The sequence below is a fragment of the Vespula vulgaris genome, chromosome 1, assembly GCF_905475345.1.
Source record: "Vespula vulgaris chromosome 1, iyVesVulg1.1, whole genome shotgun sequence".
In the NCBI taxonomy this organism is placed as follows: Eukaryota; Metazoa; Arthropoda; class Insecta; order Hymenoptera; family Vespidae; genus Vespula; species Vespula vulgaris.
Genome location: NC_066586.1, coordinates 15635521 through 15649972, shown reverse-complemented (window position 1 = coordinate 15649972; position 14452 = coordinate 15635521).

Below are 14452 nucleotides of genomic sequence, written 5' to 3'. Positions count from 1 at the left end.
AAATGCACTTCATGCATTAAAACCTCGTATTTTAAGTCTGTTCAAAATCAAAATTTAATCCACGTTTTGTGAGACTAATTTGTAGTCGGTCGCTTTATTTCGTTCGTTTCTTTTTAGTAAGTAAGTAAGTCGTAAGTCTTGCATTTTGTACAGCTCGTAAAGAAGTTAAAATATACTAAGGAAGGTCACGTATCCTACATACGTTAGAAGAATAAAAAGCAAGCTGAGTTTGCATCGATCGGTAACATGGAAAGCCTATCGCGTGATCTCTTGTTAGTGGGATCAAGAGTTTACATAGCGGTTTGCTGCTCGTGTGCAAATACAGGTTGTCTCGAGATAAGTGTAAAGCGAAATAGTAGTCAATTTATATTAGATAGTACGAAATTTTTACGAATCTTTTTTTTAATGAGTAATATCATATAAAAAGTATGATAAGCATATAAAAAGAAAAAAGGAATTTTTTTTTAAATAAGAATCTAGTTACATTTACTGTTATCGATGATAACCGGTATAATACGGTATATAGTGTACTTGCATATATATATATATATATATACAGGGTGTCCTATTTTAACTCGACTAACGAGCCAATTATATTTACGATAAGACGTGGTCGACCGATAAATTCGACAGGAGACAACGACTTCGATGGAGAGCTTCGTTTGCGAGTAAATAATTTCGAAGGCACGGAGCTTTCGAAAGTTTACGGTAGGGACGATATTCATGGAATATTCATGCTACGAAATTATCGAATATACCAAAAGCTTGTTCATCGTTGGTTCGAAGTTATTGCCCTACGTATATTAGCATGCATAGGTAAGGAAAAATAAAAAAGAAAAAGAAAGAAAATGCGCTCGTTGACATGTTCTCACTTGTGAAAGAAAATATGCATTAAAGATGAACGATCGTGAGAGTGCTTGACCGACTTCGAGTAGCTTTAAGGAGAAAAGCTGCGAGAAATTTTTTAAGATGGACTATCATCCGCATTACCAGATCATTATTATTATTTAAAAATTCTTTTAGAGATAATTAATCCAAGATAATTAAAACTTAATCTCGTTCGAGTTTGTTGAATAAATGAGTGAACGTGATGAGTTTTTGTTAAAAGTAAAGACAAGTATAATTTTATAAAACTACATTTTAGCGAGATTTAAGATAATCCGATATAATCTAGGTTAATAATAAATATCTTTAAACCGTTAATCTAGATACAAATTTACGTCTATTACGTAAAAGATTCTTACAGATATTCAAATATTTGTTAAAGTTTATTCTAAGAGCGTAGCTAACGTCAGAACAAAAGTTTTTACAAGTATAAAACAGTTCAACGAGCTAGACTCGTTTAAAATTATATGATCAAGTATATATACATATATATATATATTTCCTCTTCTATTTTTTTTTTTTTAAACTTGCATTGATCTTAATACTCTTACGTACGTACACGCATATATTTATCTTATATTAAAATCTCAAGAGGGCGATAAAGAAACTTGTTTGATACTAACAAAATTAGAACATTAGCGTTGATATAAAAAATATTATTACCTTTTGATAATACGTAGCCACGAATGACACTCCCGACGATACTCTCTCGCATTTTAATAAGATTCGCATAACTTTTCATCCCCACTCTCTTACTTCAAGCTTAGTGTCAGGTTGGCCGTTAAGAAAGAGAGGTTGTACATTCCGTGTCGCTTGCGCAACTACTTACTTACTTATGGTATGCACCTTGTAATCTTAATATACCGACTCGAATGTAAATACATATTTTCATTAGAAAGAAGATAGTTACGTTTATAAGTTATAGAGAAAAAAAATATGTAACGCGTGACGAGTCGCCATTAAATCCTTCCTTCATCGTCTTTAACTGTTTATGTAAACTTTCGAGGAGTTGTTTTCATTTCATTCCATTTAATTTATTTCTTTTCTCTATTTTATTTTTTTATTTGTTAGTAATCTCGGTGATCATTAAATCCGGTTATCGGGTTACAATCATATACAGGGTGCACAAATAATTGAGGTTCCATGGATAAAAGTACAAGCGATACGAGTGATAGTCGTATTTTCTTTCTATAGGAACATTTTGTTTTTAGGACACTCGGTATACACACGCACACACACATATATATGTAAACGAGACAAAGTTCGAACGAAGAGCTTTTGTCGCTTGATATAGAACGTACGACGACAACGTAGCCTAGAGAATCCAATCGTATGTTTATCGATCACGTTGACCAATTACGACATATGTATGTAAAATATGTTTCAATATGTTACGTTTTATTGGTTCCCGATTTAACGATCTCTCTGACGATTCTAGTTGAATGTATTCGTAGTAAAACAAGATAGAAATAGAAAAATGAAACTTATTTGACGTTCAATGTCTCTCGTTTTGAGATATTTAACATTATTATTATTATTTAAATGTTAGACTGCATTCCATGAAGGAAACTAATTCGCATTGTCGTTATTGTCATCGTCATCGTCGTCGTCGTCGTTGTTGTTGTTGTTGTTGTTGTTGTTGTTGTTATTAGTATCATCTTTTTATAGAGAATAATGCAACTTATTCGATATATTCAAGGTAATGAACGAATAACTGGAATGATTACTATCTAACAGCACATTCTTCAAACTCTAGTACCTTTTCTTCGGTTCCACATAGTTTTCTCATCGAGAGAATCTCAACCGACACGTTCTCTTGGCATTTCTTCGAGCTTAGGGTGCGCCAGCTCGTGTACGCGTGTCCTGAAAGAAAGAGGGAGAGAGAGAGAGAAATAGAGAGAGGGCAAAAGAGAGAAAGAGAAAAAAGATACTAGCAAATACGCGTTCAATGGCGTAGCAGAGTCGTCGTTTAAAAAAAGAAAAGAAAAAAAAAAGAGAGAGAGAGATTGTCGAACGTTTTATTACAAACACTTGTACTTACTCCAATTACATTATATTAATCTTTGGGAAAGTTATTATAAAATTTGTTGTTATAAAAAATAAATTTTCTTTTAGTCTTTAAGAATATTATTCTGTGGATAAAGGATTAATAAAAATAATATAAATAAGTATTTAAGAAAAACAGAAAGAAAGGAGAAAAAAGAAGTATATATAGTAGTATATATAAATAATAAATAATATAAAATAGAATATAATTAATCGATACGATTTAGGTATAGTTTAGAATAATTATTAAGATAAAGTAAAATAAAGAAAATGATAAAACTACGAGTTGGTTATTTTCGTGGTATAGAATTAACTAAGCGAACGATTTACGACTGACACGATATACACATATCAGAATAATTTAAGATAATAAGAAAGAGAGACAGAGACAGACAGAGAGAGAGAGAGAGAGAGAGAGGGAAAGAAGGATAATGCAAAATGTCGATCGTATTTTCTCCAAGGATCCGTCCTTGCGTTTTATCTGATCATGAGCGATGGAAGGTGAGCCACAAGGAAGGATAAGCATAATTGTTTCGAGTTTACAATCGTATCGCTCTCTTCCTGTGAACACCGAACAACCAAGGAAGTTACGCCAATGGATAAAGAGAGAGAAAGAGAGATATATATATATCTATGGGTTTATAGTTACGCTTACATACAAAGGAACATGTGCATGGATAGATAACGCTTTTGGTTAGTAGATGCATACTATACTAAACGAACAATACGTGTGAGAGGTACGGATAGTCATCGTCGCTGTTTACGTCGACGTCGACGTCGACGTCGTCGTCCTTGTTTGTTGTGTTACTGCTGATAGAGAGTGGCGAATACAAGAGAACACCGTAGAAGCTTTATGCGAACTGACGAGCGTGTACCAGTAAAGACGACGGGGCATCGAGTTAAACCTCGATGTAGCGTATTACTAAACCTTACGTAACAAGATCTCTTTGTATTTAAGCGTGTCGCGTGTGTGCCAACATGTTTCGATACATGTCGTTCTATAATCTCACTACTAAATCCGAAATTCATTTTAACTGTATCTTCTCGACGGTACGATCTTCGATGTAAAGGAAACGAGGAGATTAAGAGACGGTCGTAGAAACGATTTTTATAAAATTTCAAATTTATATTCCGTTTTATTAATATATACATGTATATATTAATATATGTATACGTAGTTATATCTTAGTCGTTATTTTATAATATATTTTTAGTAATATATATATATAATATATATTATATATATATAAAATTTTAATTTGAAATCGTTTGATCATGCTATAAAAACCATAATAATAACAATAATAACAATATAAATATATATAATAAAATATATAATAATAATAACAATATAACAATAATAATAGTATAAATTATATATATATATAAAATTTAAATTTGAAATCGTTTGATCATGTTATAAAAAAAAAATAATAATAATAATAATAACAATAATAACAGTATAAATTTTTCATGGGAATTGAAGAGAAAGATTGATATTCTCTTGGAATTTACACAACCGTGAGAGATTCATCTTCAAGCGCGTTGACGTTGCTCGTATAGTGGCCATCCGAAGTGACATGGACGAAGCATGCTAATACGCGCTTTGAAAATGCAAATTCCGTCGTTTGGCTCCTTTGCAAAGCAAATTGTAAGACCGACGGAATATTTTACAGATTTGTCCGATGGGTTTACCACGAGGCCACATTCGAGATCCCTGGTTGATTCGAGTCGTCATGGTTGTAACACGATAGATAAGAACGCAAAACATTATTTTCGTTTTAAAAGAAATTTAATTCGATAGTTTATAAACTTGTTCGATATCAAATGTTAAAATGATAAACCTTATTGCCGTCTGCCTCACTTTCTCTCTCTCTCTCTCTCTCTCTCTCTCTCTCTCTCTCTCTCTTTTCTTACGATCTGTTAAAATTTCAAATATGCATTCACGATGGTATGTATCGTAAAAAAACAAGGACACCTGCCGCGCCCCATTTCTACCAGATGCGACTTTATATATCGATTATCCTTCGATGCTTTCGTAAAAGCACCAAATTTTAACTATACCTCACCCTCTTTCGTTTATATTATGAGAAATCTAAAAACGAATATTACTCGTTTCGTTTTAAGAACAATTTCTAAAAGTTCCGGATAATTTTTTGCTTTTTATTTCAGTAGGAATATTACGCTGAAAAATTTTAATAATAAACAAGATTTTATAAATAAGCAAAAAAGGAAAAACAATAATAAATAGAAAGCAACAAAAGTTCGCTATCTTATTATTATTAAAACTGTCATTATTTAACATTAATATTATCAGGAGGAACGTAGTTTCCTCAACAAAGAATTATAATAACGAAATACGAGCTCGACTCGAGCACTCGATATTTTGCAAACTTGTCCTATTATCTCGTCATTATCTCGGTCTTTTCAACGCGAAATAGACAGTATATATAAAGCAACAACGACGTTTATGAAGCTTTCTAGATCTTATTCTCTTCATCATATTCGAAAGTATCGTTTCTATAATAGGGAGTTTATTACTATATAACGAATATAATTCAATCGAGACATCCTATATATTTCTATTGACATGTAAACAAAAAATTTATAATATATCTACGTGAAAAAATAAAATGCGATATCGATAAAAGTTAATTCGGAGAATAATAAAATAAAAGAAAAAGATAGAAGATTGCTGGTTTAAGCAATCCAGTTGTCCTTCAGTTTCTCTCTCTCTCTCTCTCTCTCTCCTAGAATCTCGTACGTGTGTGATTTCTCGTCCAAATTCTATGCACGATCATTTCACGCGACAAAGACGAACGACGTCGGTTACCAATGCCTGCTACGAGCGAGAGATAGAAGATGGGTGGGGAGAATTATTGTCCATCATGCATTATGCAGGATAACGTATTAATAACGTACTACGTTGCTCCGACGGCAGATTTTCAAACGTATGTTAATTTGCGTCTCGATTATTATCACTACGTATCGTCTTAGCACAGTCTCGTATTATATGAAAGGAGTGACTCACACAGAACAAATTAATCCTTTAGAGTAAAAAAAGAAGAAATGATTGAACAGATATTTACGAAAATGATCTAATAGTAATTTCGATTTTTTATTTCGTTGTATTACATGTGTTGTTATTGTTGTTGTTGTGATTGTTTTTTCTCGTTCTCTCTTTTTTTTTTTTTTTTTTTCTTGTAAATGCAAATCGATGTGAAGTAATAGGAATTAATCAGCAAGTTCTTTATGATATAATATACGTAATGAGAGAAATCTGAGACAATATCGAGTTATTTAAAGTGTGTCACTTTTTCGTTCGTTTACCCCATGTTCATTTTGACTTCTCTCTTTCTCGTTCTCGTAGATACACTTACACTTACTACGTCTATAACGTAATTTTTGACGCGACGAGGCGTTTAAATTTTAAAAAAAGAAAGAAAGAAAAAGAGGAGAAGTATTAAAAAAGGAAAGGTATAAGAGAAGAAGATGAAGAAGAAGGCGAAAAAAAATGAGTGGTAACAGAAGGCTCGTATAGAGTTTTAGAGACATTGTTTGGGATGTGAGTGGGACCGAGTTGCCGCTCGAATCCCAAAGTCCCTAATGGAGGGAGAGACGTAGAAAGAGACAGACGGTTAATGGACCAATGCTTTTTTCTCTCTCTCTCTCTCTCTCTCTCTCTTTCATTCTTTCTCTCTCTTTCACGCTCGCTCGGTTTCGTCGAGGGAAGGCGAAATTCGAAAGGATCATTTTCGCGTTTGTGCAGTCGCCACAAAACAACAGATGCCTGTTAGCTAGATTTCCTTTTCTCGAAATATAGCTAATATAATTTCATTTGATGTATCCCGTTCGGGTTATTATTTTTTATTATTAAATTACTACTATTTATTATCGGTATTACCGATTAACCAATTCAACATCCTTCTATCATTATCGTCCTTCAACGAGTTAGTATAGTTCTTTCTAAGAGGGTTCTTGATTGCATTCGAACTCGATCCTTCGGAAATTGAATCTTCTTTTGATCAGGGATTAGAAATTTTCTTTCCTTTTTCCTTCTTTGCTGTGATGAGATATCGATTAGAAATTTGTAGTCCGTTTTCGATTAAAAATCAGGCATGATTTAGGTGGCTTTACTTAAATGGACCACTCTGTATACACAGATCAACTATTAGATTGAAAATTACTTTATTGTTATTATTATTATTATTATCATTATTATTATTATATACGTCATCAAAATGAATTCTCCTCCCTCTTTTTTCTCTCTCTCTCTCTCCCTCTTTTTATGTTCTTCTTTTATCTCGTTCGATTCCCCCTGTTTCTTCGCGTTATTCTCCGAAAGTGAAAGAGGAGGGTAGTGTTGTACTCTTCACAATCGTACGAGAAGCGAAGAATCTGTCTGCTCGATGGACTTTATCCCACCGAAATAAGGTCTGTAGTACGAGATACGAGAAGTACTCAACGTAATCCTCTTTCTGCACAATGGTCAAGACGCACGAAGCGGAGATCAAAGAACGTGAACGAAGGATTAGAGATCGCGTAGAAAGAAACGAGCGAACGAACGCAGCTGTTGAACATCTTTGGATTTTTATTTAAAAGATTTTCACGTTGTTGAGAAATGCGATCGATTTCGTAATATATAAATACTTTTTAATTCCTCAAAACTTTGTGCAAATTTATTGTCACATATCTTTTGTTTGTTTTCATTTGATTTCATTCTATGGAACGTAACATATTATTTCTTATCCTTCCCCCTTGGCGAGGGAAATATATCAGTAATACTTTATTGTATTATATTATATATAAATATGACTTAGTATACGTAGTATATGTAGTATATTAAAACATATGTATGTATAATATAACTATAACTTTATATAATATAATATACCATGTAATATAGTATAACATACTTGTATCTAACATATCATTAGAAATAATATTAGTTATATAAATTTTTTCGTAGACACGAACAAAAAAATTTAATTATCAAGGATTAAATATTCGATCGTTTGCCAGGCAAATTTTTTTTCCTATTTTTTTTTTTTAAGTAATGTATCTTCCATTTTGCATAATCATTAAGATAACCTTCGAAGATCGAAAATACTAAATTTGATTCTTTCTCTCTTTTTTTTTTTAATGACGAATAAATTTACGTTGACATAGTTTCAAAGAAGACCCTAAAAACTGGAACAACGTAACTGGAACGAAGCGTATGCGAATAATCGGATCGGAAACGAAAATGGCAGACGCCTTTGCCATTGTAATCCTCTGCGATCGAAGATTCGTATGGCGAGTGAGCTTTCATGCGCGTTTCCGGAAGTCTTACGTACCTACGCCATGCTTGCATTATTCGTAGTGGAGAGTAAAGAAGATGGTATAGGTCTGTGAGGTAGGGAAGGAAAAGAGAAGAGAAAAAAAGAGAGGAAGAGTGAGGAACTTGGATCGAAAGCTTTTTTGCGTTGATGTAAGCGGCAGGTAACGCGAAGCTTTCGAGATCTCGAGTCTCCTTCTTCCTCATCTTTCTCTTCACACTTTCGTCCATTAAATATCTTCTTTCTATCTCACTTTCTTTCCTCCATTAGAAAACTCGTCAGATTCTAAATCATGCGACTCGACAAATATATAAATAAATAAAGAAATAAAGAAAAGAAATTCTGTAAAAGTTTTGCATCTTTAAAAAAACTAAAAAAAAAAGAAAGAAGAAAAAAAAAATAATACAGATTATTTTATTTTGTTAGAAATTAATAAGACGATAAAAAGTATATATCTATTTCTCTTTCGAGATATCGGTGAGATAAACAACGACATAAAAACCTATAAACTTTGTTAACATTTTTATCCGACACGATGCGAAGAGAAAGAGAAAGATGGAGGGAGGAAGAAAGAGGGATGAAGAGAAAAATTGTCCAAGACACCCCTTTCACGTAGCTCGCTACTCGTTTCACGGTGGAACGCTCGCGAGTAACGTCCTTCAAAGAAGAGGAAAACGAAAAGGGTGAGAGAAGAAGGGGTGAGAGTGGAAGGAATCGAGGATCAGAGTAAAGTTTCAATAACGTTAGTTTCGTGCCGGAGGCCGGGCTCGGTTCTCTCTTCCTAGTCTGATAGGCCGCGAATAAATTTTCCCGTTAGAAACTTCCGTTCCCATTAGCCTTCGTCTCTTATCGACGTATATACGTTGTTCTTTTGAGAGAGAAAGATATATATATATATATCTGTATGTATATATATAGAAAGAGATGAAGAGAGAATGAGAGAGTGAGAGAGATAAAGATAGAGAAGGTCGACGAAGGTTGTGAAGGCACGTGACGGTTCGTAAAAATAACAAAAAGAACGAAAAGGGAAGGTGTAAGAAAGAGAGATGGAAATACAAAGAGAGTGTGTGTGAGAGAGAGAGAGAGAGAGAGAGAGAGAGAAAAGATGTAGCAACGTTTCGTAAATAAGCCGTGAAATATTGCAGAGTCGAGATGTTGCTCTCGCATTCACGGAAGAAAAGTAGTAGGTAATATAGTACTATAGATAGATAGATAGATAGATAGATAGATAGTAGTAGTAGTAGTAGAAGAAAAAGAAGGTCGTTCCGATGGAAGAACTCGGATTTCTTCAACGATACTTTCGACCCTTTCTTTCCCTTCGAAGGGTTCGCGTGGTGTATTTGGCCTCTCCTATGCATATCCATCACGCGACCTGTCAACCTCACGTGGAATGAAACGACTTCGATCCGACGCCATTTTCAATGACGTTAACATCTTCGACCACTTCGACCCTTTGTGATTTTGATTACGGATATCCTCCCCTTCAGACATTTCGAAATTTTCTAACTAATGCTGTTAATTCTTCGAGCTTATCACAAGAAAAAATTTTCATATCAAGTTTAATTGTTCTCTCCCAATCGATACTCTTTCTTTTCATAATTTTTTTCTTTGTCATCGTATAACATATAAAATCATTTTAATTGTTAAATATATACAAATGATTTTTCTTTTTATAATTCTTTTTTTTTTGCCTTATAATGTTAAATTAAATCGAATGATTTTTTGTTTTTCTTTTCTTTCTTTCTTTTTTTTTTTAGATTAAGAGGCAATATATTATACGAATTTGAAATTTGATATTTTATTCACGATGGCAATGAGTTTTAGGGATCTTCTTTCTTTTTAATTTTTTTTTCTTCTTTTCTTACGAGACTTTTTAAAAGATAAGAAAATATCCGATGATGTGCGCGTTACTAAACTCTTTCGCTATTTAAAGATTTGTCTCTGGATATTGATTAATACCTTCCCGAAGATAGAGTGATTTTCTTTTACATTTTCTATTTTTTCTTTCTTTCTTTTTTTTTTTTTCCATTAATCAGTCCCGCGGCGATATTTTCCGATAATTAAAAGCCTGTAAAAGAGGGTTTTATAAAGGTGTCGAGAAGGAAGGTGATTCGTTCTGTATATATCTCAACGAAGTTTACGTAGAAAAGTGAAGGGAAAAAAAATTTTTTTCTCTTTTTTATACTTTATCAACTGCGCGTAAAGAATTTGATTTTTTTTTTCTTAGAAGAGCCAGCGGGAGCGGGGTGGAAATTTCTTTTTTATTCTTGTTCCTCTTTGACAAGAAATCTCTCCGGATAGGAAAGAAAAAAAAAAAAAGAAAAAGAAAGAAAAAGTCGACTTCGGACATTTATCTTTTGCCTTTCTTTTTTTTTTATTATCCTTGGTTATTTTTTTGTTCTTTTTTTTCCTTTTCTCTTTTCTTTCTTTTTTTATTCTTATTTTGATCTTGTAGTTCTTTAAGTTTTCAAAGGGGCTCAGAGCGACGTGATTAAAGAACGAGCCAGTGCAGTAGCATACCACCTCGTCACACGACTCTCGTTAATCCTGTCGAGCAGTAAATCGATCACGTTTATGATTTTTCCATCGGCGTGTTCGAAAGCGTATAAGTTAGTCGCGTGTGCGTGGATAACGGCGTCATTCGTGACGTTTTGTCTGTCTCTCTCTCTCTCTCTCTCTCTCTCTCTCTGTCTGTCTCCGTCTCTCTTTCTCACTCTCTTTACATTTTTTTTATTTTTTGTCTCGCCTATGCACATAAAAAATACCTATGTTGTATGAGTTTGTAAACGTGTGTATGTGTATAGCTACGCACGCGCTTTATTATCGGCCGAATACGTTTTTCGTGGATTTACGAAGCTTCGATCGAGTCACTCTCGACTCTATCGTGGTCTCTCTCTTTCTCTCATCTTTTTTTCTTTTTTTTTATTCTTTTTCTCTCTCTCTCTCTTCCTCTGTATTTTTGCTCTTTCATTGCGATAATCGCTCGTACGAGCAATCGATATCGCGGCGATGTAAAACACCGGGATGGTTTCGATGGCTCGTTGTGTGCAACGCAACGAGAAATAAAAAGAGTTAGTGAGAGAGAGAAAAAGAGAGAGAGAGAGAGAGAGAAAGAGAGAAAGATAGATAGATAGAGAGAACACTCGCCAGAATTCGAAATATGCGCGTCCTCGAGCTCATCCAAAATGAAATTTCTTTTTTCCATCCACGAAATCACATTTGCGCTAGAATTCCGTTCCGGATATCCCGTCGTGCAGTTACTACTAGTCGAATTTCGTGCTGGAGGAGGATGAGAAGAAGGAGAAGAAGGAGAAAGAGGAGGAGGAGAAAGAGGCGGAAGTAGAAGAGAAGCGACACGATAGATAGACGCAGGTCGGAATCGTAAAAGTATTTTTATGATCGATCGCGAATGCTTTTGCGTTTTGAATTAAATCTGACGTTGAAATGAATTCGTTAGGTAGAAATAATAACAACAATAACAACAGCAGCAAGCAGTTCGTGCGTAATCGTAATGGACATTTAACAAAGTTAACAGAAATTGTCAATTGTCCCACAAAGAAAATTAATTATGTACCTGAAAAATATTAACAATGGTAATATAAAGTTCGTGCCATTCGTTAAGGATGAAAAAATTGGAGGATTTGAGTGAATTTGAAGGGAAATATTCAAAAGCGAATTTTTCGTACTTTTACGTACGTACTACCGTGCGCGCGCGCGGCTCTCTCTCTCTCTCTCTCTTTCTGCTGTGTGTGTGTGTGTGTATGCATGATATACGTACATTTTTATCGCGACATTGAACGTAGTAACATGAAAGCGTTTCATTTACGGTGGTTTAACGTCGGAAAACGTTCGTTCTTCTCCTCTCCCTCCTCCTCCTCTTCCTCCTCTTTCCCCTCATCTTCCTTTACGGCAATTTTCCGACTCTCGAGAAAGTAGAAATACCCGCAATGCGTATAGTCGTTGCCTCCCCCTTCTCCTCCTCATCCACCTCATCATCCTCATCCTCATCCTCTTCCTCTTCCTCTTCCTCTTCCTCTTCCTCCTTTTCCTCTTTCTTCTCCTTCTCTGTTACACGTTCCTTCTCCTCCTAGTGTACCACCTGCCCACCCCCTCTCTTTCCCTTCCCCTCTATGCCGGTTACAAGTGTATTAAAAGTAAATTGGTGAAAGTGTAGACGTTAAGTGCGGTTTTCAAGCGAACTCTTTGCCTCCAAAGTCTCGGAATCGAATAAAGCCCGCATTGAGCAAGGGCAAAAGCAGTGCGACGGTGAAGAAAAAAGGGCCAACTTGCTCTCTTTCTCTCTCTTTCTATTTTTCTCTGCCTTTTTCTCGTGTTCTCTCTCCCTCTCCCTCCTGCCCCTTCCTCTTTCTCTCTCTTATAAGATTCTTTTTTCTATTTTTTTTTCTTTCTTTTTTTTTTTTATAAAGGATTACTCCACCGGGTCGAGATGAGAGATCTTTGATCGTGCTCATATTCTCAAGTTAGAAGGCTCCCTTTTAGAATATAGAGGAATTTTATGTGGTAACGAAAGTTTAGCGATAATCTTTAATAAAATATTTTTTTTTCTTGTTCACATTTGAATGCAATGAGTAAAGTAACTGTGAGAAAAATAAAAGTCGAAAGAAAGTTTGCATTTATATTTTTCTTAAATGATTTTCTCACAGTTGTACTCGGATTAGAAGAATAAAATAATTCATTTATATCGTATCGTTCGATAATCGTTCGTACACAAAGGAGAAATTGTATTTCTTAGTTATCAGCGAAACATTGGGAAAACCTGACGAAATTGGTTAATCAAGAATGATTCATAAACGTGACTTCGTGAGTCAATTCTGTCCGATAAGATCGATATGAGAAAGAAAAAGAGAAAGAGAGAGAGAGAGAGAGATTGAGATCGATGTATGAATTCTACGATAAAGTCTTTGAGATGTTTGATTAGTTTTTATTTTTAAAAATCCAGGAAATTTTCGAAAAGTATAAAAAAATTATGAATGAATCAATTTAATAATCTTATATCAAGGTATATAATCAAAGATATCGTACGGAAACGAAATATTTTACATGTATACATAAATATATATACATAATTTATAGGGTGAATTTTTTTTAAATTGGGAAATATAAATATCTTGAAAAAAAAGATAGAATTTTTGAAAAGAAAGTTTCAAAGCAGAAAAAAGTTATTTGGTTTAGGGAGCAAAAATAAATGCATTACTTATTTCTGATTCGATGAACATTTCAGAGGGTAAACTTTATCCTCTTAAATGAAAACCTATAATTTGTGAAATAGAATTTTATTTCATATATATATAAAACTTATTTAAAACATTTTTTTTATTCATCCTTTACTTTTAACGATATTCAACCTAATTTCGTTAAAGAACCTAGGCCAAGTAGAGATATAACAGAGAACAAGTATTCTTCTTTAGAACAATATTATTTTAATAAATATTCAGAATATTCATTTCGACATTCGATATACAAGATTGGATAGGTTCGAATAGAATCTTATAGACATAAAGGAGGAAATCCAATTGCCCATTATCACCGATTGTTACCGTTTATCGACGAATGTCGACGAATATCGTTACTTGTCGCCATCAGTTGCCAATTTTCGTAAGTTACAACAGAACGTTGCTGTTTGTTTGCGAATGTCGCAGTTTGTAAGCTAGTTGTAGAGTGTCCCTGAATGACTATCAGAGGTGGTCATTTCTTCGTTGTTGGTCCCACGGTCCTTACGTTAACCATCATTAACTAACCATGTTCCATCCAAGTCCTGAGAATCAGACAAGGACCTGGCATACCAGGTTCAGTCCCGTTACCCCACTGGAGAAACAATCATATGGTTGATTACAGCGTCCCCAGGGGCGGAATGCAATGGAGGCGACTGGAATCTAACACAGCTCACAACCTGCACGCTTCTGTATAACCGAGGTACGAGTCCCCATCCTGCGGTATCCATATATCTCGCGGTTATCGCGGTAGACCGTTGTGTCGCGAACACGCCAGTCATTGCAAGGCCGTGGGGGTTTTGGAGCCCGATGTAAAACCCGACCCAACTCGATCCAACGCGATCGTGACTCGACTTTTGGGCCCCTGCAGTCATGACGTTACTATTCCTGTCAATTCGATATCAAGCTTCGATTTCAAAACTTCAGCTTTAGGAAATTACGTAACTCTGGATCCAATTATTGAAAATGTTA